General features: G+C 39.5%; 1 long non-coding RNA gene across 1 annotated transcript in view; it reads right to left on the bottom strand.

Annotated features, from left to right (window-relative positions):
• Window positions 1-1,281: 1,281 nt before the first annotated feature.
• Window positions 1,282-14,179, bottom strand: part of LOC123976525 — a 15,534-nt gene continuing 2,636 nt past the window's right edge. The window contains exons 2-3 of the long non-coding RNA XR_006826380.1: window positions 10,971-11,087; window positions 1,282-1,370 (exon numbers count right to left, since the gene is read on the bottom strand). This is a non-coding gene — a long non-coding RNA (uncharacterized LOC123976525). The remainder of the gene's footprint in view (window positions 1,371-10,970; window positions 11,088-14,179) is intronic.

The following is a 14,179-nucleotide window of genomic DNA, read 5'->3' as shown; positions in this document are numbered from 1 at the left end:
TTTTGGTATTTCTTATTTTAGGACTTTTTGTTTCCAATTTCAGTTTAGTTTTAATTAGTTTTTAAAGAAGGTTTGCTAATCTGTTTTTGTGAAAATGCTTTATTTTGGTTAGTTTTGCAAACAGACAATACAGTTTCAGTTACTGTTTTTTGTAAAGCTTCATTTTAATTTTTTAAGTTCAGCTAGTTTTCATTATATCATTAGTTTCGATAGTAACCTTGATCCACAGTCACTGCATCCGGCCACTGTTCACAAAAAAAATTACAGGATGTGAACCATAAGACTTAAACCTTTAGGTTTTAGATTTTAGTTTGTGTACAGATTAAACAAATGAGATGCAACATGTACATTAGTGAGATTTGGAGCTGTTGAAAGGCATATTTTTTACTTAACAGAGAGTCAGGCTTCTTGGAAAGAATGGTAAGTAAATAAGAGTAGCCTAATTTCCTAAATGTCGAATAATTCCTTTGAAATAACAATAAAAAAGTAAATCGTCACTTTAGTTTCTACAAACAATTTTTTTGCAGGAAAAACTAATGAAACACATTGTGAGTGAGCATTAGGGGTTTGCCACGAGATCTTGCGAAATTAAAACGTGATGGTATTTCTCGTCAAGGTGAAAAGCTGTCTCACGATATCAGCATGACGGAGTGAGAGGGTGACATTAGCATAAAAGAAGCCCCCGCCCCTTCTAAATCGTTTGTGTGGCAGCATTTTGGGTACCCAGTGGAAACAATGGCACAAAATATCTCGATCAAGAGATTGCATAAAAGCGTCTATTTGTCCTAAACAATGCCAGTCAATAATTATGTTAATTCAATCATCAATTAAAACTGAACTCCAGCTAAAGTTGAGCACTGTGGCCTAAATATTAAAATTGCGGCGAATAAAAGAACACAAAACTATGGCAGCTTTAATTTAATTTCTCCTTCACGAGATTCAAGAGAGTCTTTTTAATAATGAACAAATTCAGTTGAGCTTTAAGTTGGAGAGAATTCAATCTCTCTGAACTATGGATGCCCTAAGGACTTTGGCATACGTGCCAAAGCCACATTCTCACCACTCCTCATGAGGAGTTCCCAACCAATGAAAACTGCTACCGTGCTCAGATGAAGTGACAGCAAGGAGGGATTCAAATCAAGAGCCTTCAAAGAATTTAGGCACAAAAAAAATAAATGAGGGCCCAAGGGACCCAACAGTTTGGTGACTCAAAGAAACATGAAGTTCTTTCTATCACTTAAAAACAATGAGCATTTCCACCACTTTCCTGCACCCTCGCCCTTACTCTCTGGCTCTGCTGGTGTTTTGCTCTTTGCTTGTTATTCAGGTTCGACTGGAACACTCTCACGTTTTCCTCCTCATCACGAATTCTGCAATAAGGAAAAGGACGCACAGCAGGTTATTATGATTGGCAGACAGGTTATGTTGTGGTTAAGGTTATACCGACTTTGATCTGACTGCTACTGTATTTCTCATTTGGATTGGAGCTGTGAGAAAAATCTTTGCTATTAGTGAATAGGTTTATACAACAAAACACTCCCTCTAAATGTTGTAATGAGTCACTGAAGTTTCAGTACAAGCTCAGTCCCAGTCCTCAACATTTTAATCTAATGTTGTCCAACTCATCCAAAGTCAAGTCTAAATCTATAGTGATTAGTTCATCTATTAAAATCATCTATCAACCACAAAGCAAGAATGTATACTTTGTGGTGCATCCAACTCAGATATCAGTTGAAATGTATGTTTATCCTAAGTGCTTTGGACCTGAGCAATTTTCCCAGGAAGGTTAGACTTTGATCAAAATCAATAATCACTGCATTATCACCACATCACCGCAAAACCGTATGTATTGCATGCCACAGCAGGCGTCCTGCCAATGCCCTACTATGCTTCTCTGTTTGCTTTACAGTAAACATTCATGAGCACCTCTAGAGGAGGAAAAAAGAAGGTAGACTTTATGAAGTAATTTAACACAGTGTTGATAGAAACTAAAAAAAAAAAAAAAAAACGTTAGGATAGGAGGGTACGACAATCACAAGTTCCTCAAAATGTAGCTTATAACACAGGTGGGTATGTTAGCCAATAACATGTATTTTTAGTTGAAATTGTTATTAATTAATGAAATAGAAAAATACATTTAACGTTACCTGACGGACACACACATCATGGCTAGCATTGCTGTAAAGTGTTGTGTGGCTCGTCCACTATTTTCAATGCAAATTTCTTCCCTGCAACACCAGCACGTGTGGAAGAACAGACTGCGGTGAAGTTACTTTCAAATTGGATATTAGTTTTATGTTGGACATTTGATAACGTAAAGCTAACTTCACTGCAGTGCATAGCGCCGTTCCCTCACCAAAATATTACGGTAAAATGTGGAATTTGCGACAACGAAATACATGATAGAGCATAATTGTAAACAACAGACAATAGACGCACAGCCTGACTAGAAAGTAATGGTTTTAGATTAGATTTGCTGTCATTTAGGATGATATATAAGCCTAGTGAGTTCAGGTATCGGCCAATGCCAAATATCTCACAATGCCAGATAACGGCCCAATTAATCGGCCGACCGACCGGGTCTGTGCTGTTTATTTGTTTTATATTAGCAAATGCCAAAGTGCCAAACATGAAGGTAGTCATTTAGCTAAATAGATAATCAGCAGGCTACAACTTGAGTTTTAGATCTCTAAATGACAATATTTAACTTGAAGCTCACAATATCTGGTGGAGCCATCTTCATCAAGGTGATCGCCTGATGAGCAGCTGTTATCAGATACCGTCTCATGCCCCTAGTTCACATGTGACTGTATGAGTGTAATTTCTGCAGTGTGTAAGACTCAAAATACAGTGTACAACTATATTTAAGTGCCTCAGTGAGAATAAAATCTCTTTCACAGGTTATGTCCAAAATCTGATTTCTTTAAGCAATATAAATAAAGCAATAAAGCATCTAACAGCAATCACAAATCATCACCTCTTTCATTTAAAGCTGCTCAAATTAATATTTTTACATTAACAATGAGATCATAATATTATGACCTTGACTGACAGAGAAGTTTATCGCCTGACTGTGCACTACCCCACAGCTTAGCATTTTAGTTTCTTTCAGCTTATTGTTTTTGTTTTACACCCGCAACTTTTGGTTCAATCTCACCGCACCAATCAGCGCTGTTTTCAGTGAAAACCCACAGCACATTACCTGCTCAGAGCCAAACAGCAGACGGACTCATTAACAACTAGCTGGTGAACACAGTGAAGCATTTAACAGCTGAAGAGCCAAAACCAGAGCTGAGAGGAGAATGAATATTGGACTAATGTTGCTTCGTATCTGCTGGATATGTAAAGATGCACTGTTTAGCCACAGTAACTTTATAAAAAGGTGATAATGCCAGTATTGTTGTGATTAAAGCGTTTTACTCAGCAGGTTTAATATCATGTGGTTGCTGTTATAAGAAAAGCAGAGTCTTTTAAGGGCAGTGCAATGTGAGTGCATAGCGAGTGTGTAGATAATATTATAGTCTGACCTGCTGGAAAGTGAAGGCAGTTAGCGCTAGCAAACATCTCCCTGTGCTTCAGACTCCGGTGTGGAAGCTGAGCAGGACTGGATGGAGCGAAATCTTGTGAATACACACACGGTATTATTTTTTTAAGTGGAAAGTACATGAACACGCACAGTGGGGAAATATTAATAGGATTAAAACAACAAAATGGTAAAATTACGTCAGTTAGAGGGTCTAAATTTTGGTTTCGATTACTTTACAATGAATCGTCCAGCCCTGGTAATAGATGTCTATTAACTTAACAATAACTTTCAGTCATGATTGGGAATGAGCCTGTTGAAATGGCATTACATAAATTGTTGATGATTCAATTTAATTTTAGTTGACTATTTAGTTGTGGTTAGGGACCTTCAGTCACATTACATGATCTTCATGAGCAGTTCAGTTGTCATGGAATGGGAGACGATCAAATTTCTCTCGTTTTGAAGATTGTGCGATTTAAAGCTCAGTTAAAACCATGAAACAAACTCAGCACAAGAGTTATATTTAAAAACTAAACACCCACTTACAGCTCACTGAATGCAACAAGTGAAGATCCCGTCACGAGTTCCTACAATCGCTTCTTAATCTGCACTGATCTCTAAACACACATCTGCACCTCTAATGAAATACCTTTGAGAGCTCTGATAGGACAAATCTGTTCCATGCAATGTCTGCTCCTCTCGCTGCGTGCACGCACGCACTGCTCTATTAATAACATTGCGTGCCGGCAGTTTCTCTTTGCAGACTCTCACGCCATGACATCACAGGGTTTAACACAGTGTTACAGAGAGACTCGCGTTAAGTCAGACTGACAGCCGGTGATATTAGGCAGCATTCCTTACATGCTGCCTGTGAGGGAAAGCAGTTAGAAGATCACAACATATTTGAGTGAAGCTTTATGAGCGTGCAGAGCTGAGGGGAAGAGGCTTAAAGAAGACTTTGCTGGTGATGTTAGAGCCAATAAACGGTGTCGCTCAGCTCATTTCAGTTTGGAGTAGAGCACACAGGATAAAAAATATATCACTGTAACACCGAAAACATTCATCAGTTTCATCCGTTTCAACAGGTCAAATGTTAAAATACCCAGACTGGAACCTGGTGTTCAAATCTTTGTGTTCCTCTGACATAATACCATTCAATTTTACAGCCCCTCGGTTCAATGTCTAATTGCTGACAGTGAAGGTATGTAAAAGCAATAATACTTGTAACTAAGATGGATGCGTGCCAGAAATGTCGTCCATCAGAGCCTGTCAGTGTAAAACTGAAGACATGGTTGTAAGAATGGTCCTACACTTTGATGTATGACTCAGAAGCTTTGTTTGACTTTTTGAGCCCTTTACGCACACTTTCCATAAGTCTGCAGACTCTGCCTGAGGAAATTACCCACAGTTCATAGCGTTGTGACGTTAAACACGGGGTTACCCGTGGAAGGCTGTGTTAAAAAAAAGGTATACAAACAATGAAGAAGCTACTAGAAGAAAAAAATAAGTTAGATGTGCTGTTTTGATAAAAACGAGTGAATTGATTTTTTTTAAATTTACCTCGTGGTAATATTCAAATAATCAATTTACTCGGCAAGAGCTTACAATATGTTAAAATCAGACAGTCAGCGGCTTCAGTGTCTTAGCAGTGAAGAAAGTAAAGAAATGTAAAATAAAAACTCCCAAACTCACAACTGTTTTGGTGTAGTCAAGGTAAAGTAACTTGATATGTTGCAAAGTGCAATGCTGTGTCATTATACCATTTTGGGCCCTTGCAGCCTCACGCACTTAATTTCATTCTTACGATTAGTTACATGTAAAATTATAAATATACATATAGCCCTTGACTCAACAGTCACAGTCAATATGATCGGGAATGTCAAAGAGATTTCAGCACCATCTAAGATAAGAGATCACCTCCAATGATTGTCTACCTCCATAACTTCATAAAAGGAGAATTTGATACAGATACTTCATAAGAGGATAAAAAACTAAAGCATTTGGTACCCTAGACACACAAACAAAACGTCATTTTGGACAAAAACAGAACATCCATACATTCCTGGCGCTGCATTCAAACGCCATTTGTGTATGTTTGGGATCGGTTGTGTAGGGGCATTTCAGATAACAACCTGATTCCAAGAATATAAGAGCATGACTACGCCCTCGTCGAGACGCATGCATCCGGTATGCCATCTGATATGTCTAATCCAAAAGGCGTGAAAACTCCTCAGCATGACGAGATATGGGGTGAATCATGAGGAAAAGTGTACAGTCACGAATACCCTCATTGTCGCCTTAACGTTACAGCTTTCTCCACCAAATGTCAAATTCAGTTTGACTCAAAATGTCAGTATGGCGTTGTGGCATAACAATTAACCGGGTTATTTAGGAAAATGATAGGGGAACAAAAAATACAAATGCAGTGTAAAAAGGAAAAGGTGCAATCCCAGTTGTCCAGTTAGTAAACAAATCTAAACAGATTCTGAACATTCCTGTACTAATGCACTGAGAGCCGGTGTAAGCTGCCATATTTACAGGCAGCAGGAGGAGGTGTGGCGTTTAAGACTGCTCGCATACGGGTCAACCCATGCCAGGGGTGAGGCTGTATCACCTTCCTGACGCATTATGTCATGGACAGCCACCTCTGTCTGCTATCTGTCCATTTCAAAATGCAGTTCAACCTCATCCCATCAGAGTATGAGGGCTTGTAACATCTCTTCTCTGCTTTCAAAGCTGGCGTTAAGTGACGGGATATCTGCAGGTGGTGTTCACGTGGAGTGATGGTTCAAGAATAAGCAAAAAACATCATCTAAATAAGATGAAAAACATATACAGCGATATAAAACCAGACAAATCCTTTGACCTCCTAAGCATCCCTTTAAACGGGCCAGGTGCCAGTCTGATTTCCTCTAGCTTGTGGACTCCTGCAAAGACGCAGCAGTGCAGGAAGCAGAATTGAATGGATCCCTCTGGGGTTAGTTAATACCCAAGAGAGCCTGCTGGCTTTCCTTCTTTCTCTCTCTGACAAAGCAGGATGAAAGTTTGGCCTGTCGTGCTGGAAGCTGACAAATGAACGCCATACTGGCAGCAAAAATGTGGTTATGAAACAAGCCAAATTTAATGATACTTTTGCATCTTTTGTCTACTGAGTTCAGTGTTTTCAGCTAATGCCTACTTCACACTACACGATTTTTAGCCCGATTTGCCGGTTGGAGAGCTCAGGCTGTGATCGGGTAAATCAGCGAACGATCAGCCGTTGGCAGTCGTTATGTGTGAAGTACTCAACGACGCATCAAAACGACTCCCAGACACATTGCCAAAACCGGCTAGATATCTAGCATGCCAAATATCTGGAAGAGTTGGCCGACTCGACATCCACATCCAGCCAATGAGAGCAGGCAGCTACTTTTCACCACAAAACACATTTTACTCCCCTCCAGCTGTCTGTGTAGCTCAGACAATCCCTGCTACCTGCGTGTGGTAATCCATTCTTTCACCCACATTTTTTGTCTTTATAATTGGTATCTTTATAACAAACAACAGCTGTTTCGTGTGCAGGATCGCTCATTTCCCATTTCATGTGTGTCTTCTTGACAAAACATGGTTTGGAGACCAGCATCTTGTGACAGAGTCCTTGTCAGCTCGCGTAGTGTGTGACCCCTGTCATCGATCAGTCATGTAGTGTGAACGCCACAACGAATTCAAGACACCCGTCACAAGACGGCAAGTTGTGTAGTGTGAACAGCACGGCCATCTGCCGACACTGAAAGTTGCGTAGTCTACACGAGCTTTAAGAATCACAAAAAAGACTGCACACTTCTGCTTGCATCGTTCATAGCAATTTGCAAAAGGAAATACAATGCGAGATAAACTTAATGGCAGAATGACTGGATAATTAATTATGGCATTAACATAACATAATATGGAATTGTTGTTAAATAACAAGTCACAAATGCTTTTTAAAACCGAGGGTATCAGTAAAATGTTCACTGACAACGGATTTTATTTGTTATCCATCAAAATATCTGATCTTGCAATACAATATCCGCTTGTGAGGTCTACAATTATTACAACTACAATCATTATTAGACTCTTTTATTGTTATGTGTAGGCACTGAGAGAACTTGGTTAAGATTAAGGAAAGATCATGGTCTTTTTTCAAAACAAATTATGTTCAGTATAAGAACATTTGAACAGTATCACACACACTTGACAGTTTTATTCTCTTAAACCCCCCACAGATAAAGATACAATAAAATATTTCAGATATCTATGGCTGAATTTGGGGGAAACACATACCATAAAACTTCAATTAATGGCCGAGTCCCAAATAGCCGCCTACCTCCTTTACTGGCCTGGTATGGGAACACATCTTGACAAATAAACACATGTCTCCATTAGACGCCTGGTCTGTTCTTTGGATGTATCAAACCTCCTAAACCCCACCAGGTTGCTCGCTTTAGCTGCTTCTAAGCTGCTTAGATCGTTAATACAAATATTAATGTTTAAACTTATGATCAATACGGACACGCTACACATCGTTTAGATTCTCCACAATTCAATCATTCAGTTCATTTAACGGAAACAAGTCCCAATGTCTAATACTTATAGATTTACCAGTATAACCGGCATGGTACAAGAGATGAAAAGAAAAAGAAAAGTGCTGACTCCCACTTACCTTTGAAGCGCTCATTATGTCCGTTCCTTGATTATTAAATTCCTTTAATTTCCAAGGGTACACAAATCAAAAGAATCACAACAGCTTTTCATAAAAATTAATCCAAGTTGTGAATACTATCATGTGAAGTCTATTGCTCTCAGTCTGCTATATTCTGCAACACTGGTCGTTTTCATTACATTGCTGCCTTCAAAGTAAAAGCGCATAAGCCTTCTGTCGTAGCTAGATAAAATTAATAATGTGTATTTGATATCATTGGATAACTTTTTATACAAGTAATATTCTGTTCCATAGTAGCTTATTTCAGTTTTGTGCAAAGAAGAATTAAAGGTCTGTCCCATATGGACGCCTGTCCCTTTCAGTGATTTTAGCAAATAAAAGCCCAGGCTATTAGTCAAGTAAGTTTTACGGTATATATGAAATGATGCATAAGGACATCTAGAATATTTCAATTCGATATATTGGTGCAGCCATAAAATAATGGAGCCTTGAGTTTGAATATTTCACTCAGTCTAACATTATACTGATTAAATGAAGAGCTGGAACAAGCTCACACATGATTTGTGTGTCATACTGTCAGACAATGTGGAATAAGGTGATTTTAACAACAGTTAAAGGTTCAGTGTCTAAGTTTTAGTGGCATCTAGTGGTGAGGGTTGCGAATTGCAACCACGGTGCATTCACATGCTCCTCAAGACGGTCCCATTTCCCAAGTTGTGAATTCTTTCGAATTCATATAGCATAATGAAGCATATAAACACACACACAGACATCTAAGTTCACTCTACATGGACAGCAAACTAACCTTTATAACCATGTTACAAATTACATGTTCTGATTATTCAGACAGCACATGGATGAACCATCAGTGCCCGCTCACCCCTACCTATCCAAGCGTACAGTGGCCGATACTCTGTCGGCACTTTGGCTAAATCATACGTGTGGGCCTCCATTTGTCCGAAATTGCCTTTTTTTTTTTTTTACTTCAAATAAACCAGACGACTACTACTACTAATGTTACTTATTCTTTTCCTTTTCTTCGTATTCAACGAAGTGAGGAAACATGCTAGAAATGGCTTATTCTAAGGTAATAAATGTCACGATCCTGTCCTGAGCTTGTCTGGGTTATATTATTTTGGCCATGCCCTCTCTGTGTTTTGGTTTTTCTGTGTCTGGGTTTCAGTCCTGTCTGTGGTCTTGTATCCAGTCTTCTGCTTGTTCTGTGTGGTGGTTATGATCAGTCCTGTTATCTCGGTGTCTGCCTTAGTACTTGCTTAGTTCTGTTCCCGTCTCTCTTGTGCTTCTGTTCTGTACCAAATGTGTCAATTCTCTGTTGGCTTCATTATTAATCTATCTGATCATTCTGCTTTAGTCTCTGTGTAGGCTTGTTTATTATTTTATTCGCCCGCATCTTTAGTTACTTGTCTCGTATCTTAGTTCCTAGTCCTGTACCTTAGTTCATGTCTCATGTTTACTCCTGGTCTGTGTACTTCTGTGCTGTGTTGCCCATGTCTGCTCTGAGTTCTGTTTTATCTTAGCTTCAGTCTGTGTTCCTTGTTATTAGTGTATTCACAATCTGTCTGTTTGTGGCTGGATTAGTTTGTTATTTTTATTATTCTGATCTGTTACTACTTACTTTGATATGGTCCATGTTTAGTGTTCAGCATCTTGTGTTATGTCTGTTCCCCTCAGTAATCTGCCTGCCTGCCAGTCTCTCTGTTTTCCCCTGCTGTCTCTCTGCCTGCCTGTCTCGTTAGTCCTGATACCTGTCACCTGTGTTGCCCCCACCCTGCTCGTTAGCCCCTGTGTATAAATGTTTGGTGTTTCTGTTAATTCCCTGTCCGGTCATTGTAGCTTTTTATGGCTCTGTCCCGTGTTGTGTTGTGCCCTGCCACTTCCATGGTTATATTGGAGTAGGCCTTTGAGTTCTTTTGGATTACCGGTTTTGACTGGATTGTTATTTCTTTTGTTAATACTTGGACTCAGCCACTCAGTTTGTAAGCGTGCTCGCTTTGTGTTGCCACAGTAAACCTTTTGAACTGTTCCTGCTCTGCTCTGTGTCCTGCATTTGGGTCCACATACTTGCTCACCATACCGCACCCTGACAATAAAAACATAACGGTTCATTATATGAGGTCTTTATACACCACTGAAAACATAGATATGTATATTATATTGCATTTCTGTCAATAGATCCTCCTAAATATTACACAGTGGACCTTAAAGCATCGTAAAAGGGCATCAAACTAAGAAAATTGATGTTAAAAAACAACCAGATTATTGATTATTATTATTGCTCCAACTCAGCTCCACATTCACAAAAACTCAAATTATCATGCAACTATGCACCATACTTAAACTGCAGATGGAGGTTTTGACACAGCCAGTTGAAAAATAATTGCCAAAATCTCGCCTGATCTCTTTCCTCTTCACTGCCTGATCATCTAAGCATTACCTGCAAGCTTGTGCCTATTAAGCATGAGTACAGTGTTTTCCAGTGGCCATGGCAACGGGAAGGACTGATTGAGCTGCATGAGCAGGAAGTGCTGCGAGGACAACAGGACGTGCCCTGGCTCCGCCGTCGAGGGTTGAAGAATTCAAGGAAGTTATTGTACTTTGTGGAATGGGCTCAGGAATGCAAGATGTCTGCCGTTTGTTCTAACTCGTATCACTTGTAGGAGGCGACAGGCTTTGAAGACAATGTGAACCTGTGCGATACATGTGTGACACCGCGCTGGCACACGGATGTTTGCGGTCACCCACCTCCACATTCTCCTGTGACAGCCTGAAGGGTTCACAGACGGGAATAAAACCTCCCTCAGCAGTTATTCAGGCGACGGAGACAGACGTTTGGTCCCAAAAGCAAGGTAGATGGGAAACCTGAAGAAAAAAAAACAAAAAACATGACAAATGTGAACCTTGCGACCTCACTGGAAGGTGGTTATCAGCAAAAAACAAGTGATATATTTAGTGAGCCATCAAAATCTGATGGATGCAGAATTCCAGATAAATAAGCAACCATGACAATTGAACCCAATGTGCTACTGAAGTTTCCCTTTAAGCAGCTTGAGCTTTGGCTTAAACATTCTTTCCAAATTGGAAGACATTGTTCTATATACTGTTTGTTCAATTAGCTCAAAAGAAACATTATACCTGCAATGTTTCCCCAGAAATTATCCAGGAAAAAAGGTGGCAACCCCAGCGATTAGAAGGCAAAAGAATCCCTTCTTGTGTTGAACTAAAACTATTGCAAACTTAAACTAAGTAAAATATTCCATCCAAGATACCGTTTTTGTGACAAAATGTACCCCGATTGTGCATTATTTCTTAGATTTTTTCCTGTAATTCAGCACAAAATATTAGCAAATATTTATAATATTGTCAAAAACGTCCCAAGAACTCAAATGTGAAGACTGTCATCTGTGTTTATCTATTGTGCATCGCTATAAACTGAATATCTTTGGATTTGGGATTTTATAGATCAAACAATGAATTGTGTAATTAAACAGATAAATCATGAAAAAATAAAGCTTGATATAAAAAATATATGTTTATAGCAAGCTAGTTTAACTAGATATCCTTGTGAACCGAATAGATTTGGACTGTTGTGTGGACTAAAAACGTGATTTGAGTTAGTTTGGGCTCTGGGAACTTGTGATTTCTGACATTTTATAGAATATACCAAGACTGCTACTAATGATTATCTTCCCAATTGATCGCCTGGTCTGTAAAACATCTGTGAAAAATATGTATCCCAGTTTCGCAAACTCCAAGGAGATGTCTTCAAATGTCTTGTTTTACCTGACCAACAGACCAAAACCCAAAGTTCAATTCACAAAAATATGATGCAAATCCTCACATTTGAGAGGCTGAAAATCTTTGCTTGAAATAAATGACCCGTCCAATGAATCCAAAATCCACATATGTTTCATCAGTGCAAAAAACTTGAGTGTTGCCTATTACGTTGGTTAAACTATGTGGTTTTATTATGTTGTTGTTTTATTACTGAAAAAAATAAAAAAATCTTTAAAACATTGCAAGCTTTTATTTTTCTATCCAGCTTTTAAAGATTTATACACAACATCTTTCGTACTGATAACATAGCAGGATAAATTAGTCATTAAATTGCTCAATGCACACATCACTTGCTCGAGGAAACCTATAACAAAGCTGAGCTCTTAATCGCGACTCTCCTCTCCAGCCTGTGGCCACTATTCACACTTTTCCTGCAGACAGATTATGCATCCGGAAGCCTGACACTCTTAACTAGCGCTGTGTTTGCGTTTGATCCTGCTTTACCTACACCAACCCCCAAATGTCCCTGCCTCCCAGTCAGCCCTGCCCGTGTTCTGGATGTTTCCGTTGTGACAGCCCTTCTCCCTGACGCGTGGATGGAGCTGTCGTCCAATAGGTCAGAGGGCAGCGGGGTCATGGGTTAACACCACAGGCTGCTCTGCAACAACAAACAAGTTGTCCCAAAATCCCCAAAGAGGGGCTGAAGGGATTCACTTTCTGGTCCTATAAATCCCATCACACAGTGAATGTTTCTACACCAAAGTCGCCTCCATGAATGTCTCTTTTGACGCAGCTTGTAGTGGTTTCAATGTTTCAGGAGATAAAGCTGTTGTTACAACTTGCAGCTCTGTTGCATCTATTCTAGCGATGGAGTGAAACATGCAGGGCTAATGGGGGTTGAGGGTTAGTGGGCTGATCCGCTGTCGGATCAAATGTTTGCTCGGTGATGAAAGCTACGTTCTGCCTGTGGGATCAGGGTGTCTGTTTGTGTGCCTAAAGGTGTAGTGAACCCCCCCACCCGATGATGTATTCTTCAATGGAGAGGTTAACAGGTTTGACCCTGCACCCCAAAGGCATAATGGTCAAAAACACACAAGTTGGCCAACATATCATACAAGACACCAAGAGGACGGACGTGTAGAAAAGGTAGCCATGATATGAATAAACAACGGATGTTGGATAAAAATGGATGTCAGATAAAAACGTTAAGCACACAGGGGGTTTTTTGTATGTCAAAGACCTCCTAATAGCTCCATGTTGACCCACAGACCCCCATTTGTACACACTGTATACAATGTTCTTTTAGTCACACTTAGTCATTATTTTGTCAATTAATCTTGTCTATAAAGTCTATAAAATGTCAGACAGTGAAAAATGTTAATCACAGTTTCCCAAAGTTCAAGGGAACATATTAAGATCATCTATTTTACCTGACCAACAGCCCAAAACCCAACAATACTCAATTTACAATTACTTGAAATACAAGAAAAAACAGAAACCTCTCACATTTGAGACATTGAAATTAACTAATTTTGAGCATTTTTGCCAGACTTAGTGGACATATATACAGTGGGTACGGAAAGTATTCAGACCCCTTTAAATTTTTCACTCTTTGTTTCATTGCAGCCATTTTCCAAAAATCAAAAAAGTTCATTTTATTTCTCAGTAATGTACACTCAGCACCCCATCTTGACAGAAAAAAACAGAAATGTAGAAATTTTTGCAAATTTATTAACAAAGAAAAACTGAAATATCACATGGTCATAAGTATTCAGACCCTTTGCCGTGACACTTATATTTAACTCAGGTGCTGTCTATTTCTTCTGATCATCCTTGAGATGGTTCTACACCTTCATTTGAGTCCAGCTGTGTTTGATTATACTGATTGGACTTGATTAGGAAAGCCACACACCTGTCTATATAAGACCTTACAGCTCACAGTGCATGTCAGAGCAAATGAGAATCATGAGGTCAAAGGAACTGCCTGAAGAGCTCAGAGACAGAATTGTGGCAAGGCACAGATCTGGCCAAGGTTACAAAAAAATTTCTGCTGCACTTAAGGTTCCTAAGAGCACAGTGGCCTCCATAATCCTCAAATGGAAGACGTTTGGGACGACCAGAACCCTTCCTAGAGCTGGCCGTCCGGCCAAACTGAGCTATCGGGGGAGAAGAGCCTT

This window comes from Micropterus dolomieu, linkage group LG09 (genome assembly GCF_021292245.1).
Source record: "Micropterus dolomieu isolate WLL.071019.BEF.003 ecotype Adirondacks linkage group LG09, ASM2129224v1, whole genome shotgun sequence".
Taxonomy (NCBI): Eukaryota; Metazoa; Chordata; class Actinopteri; order Centrarchiformes; family Centrarchidae; genus Micropterus; species Micropterus dolomieu.
Note: the sequence above shows the minus strand (reverse complement) of the source record. Positions and strands in the feature narration are given on the sequence as shown.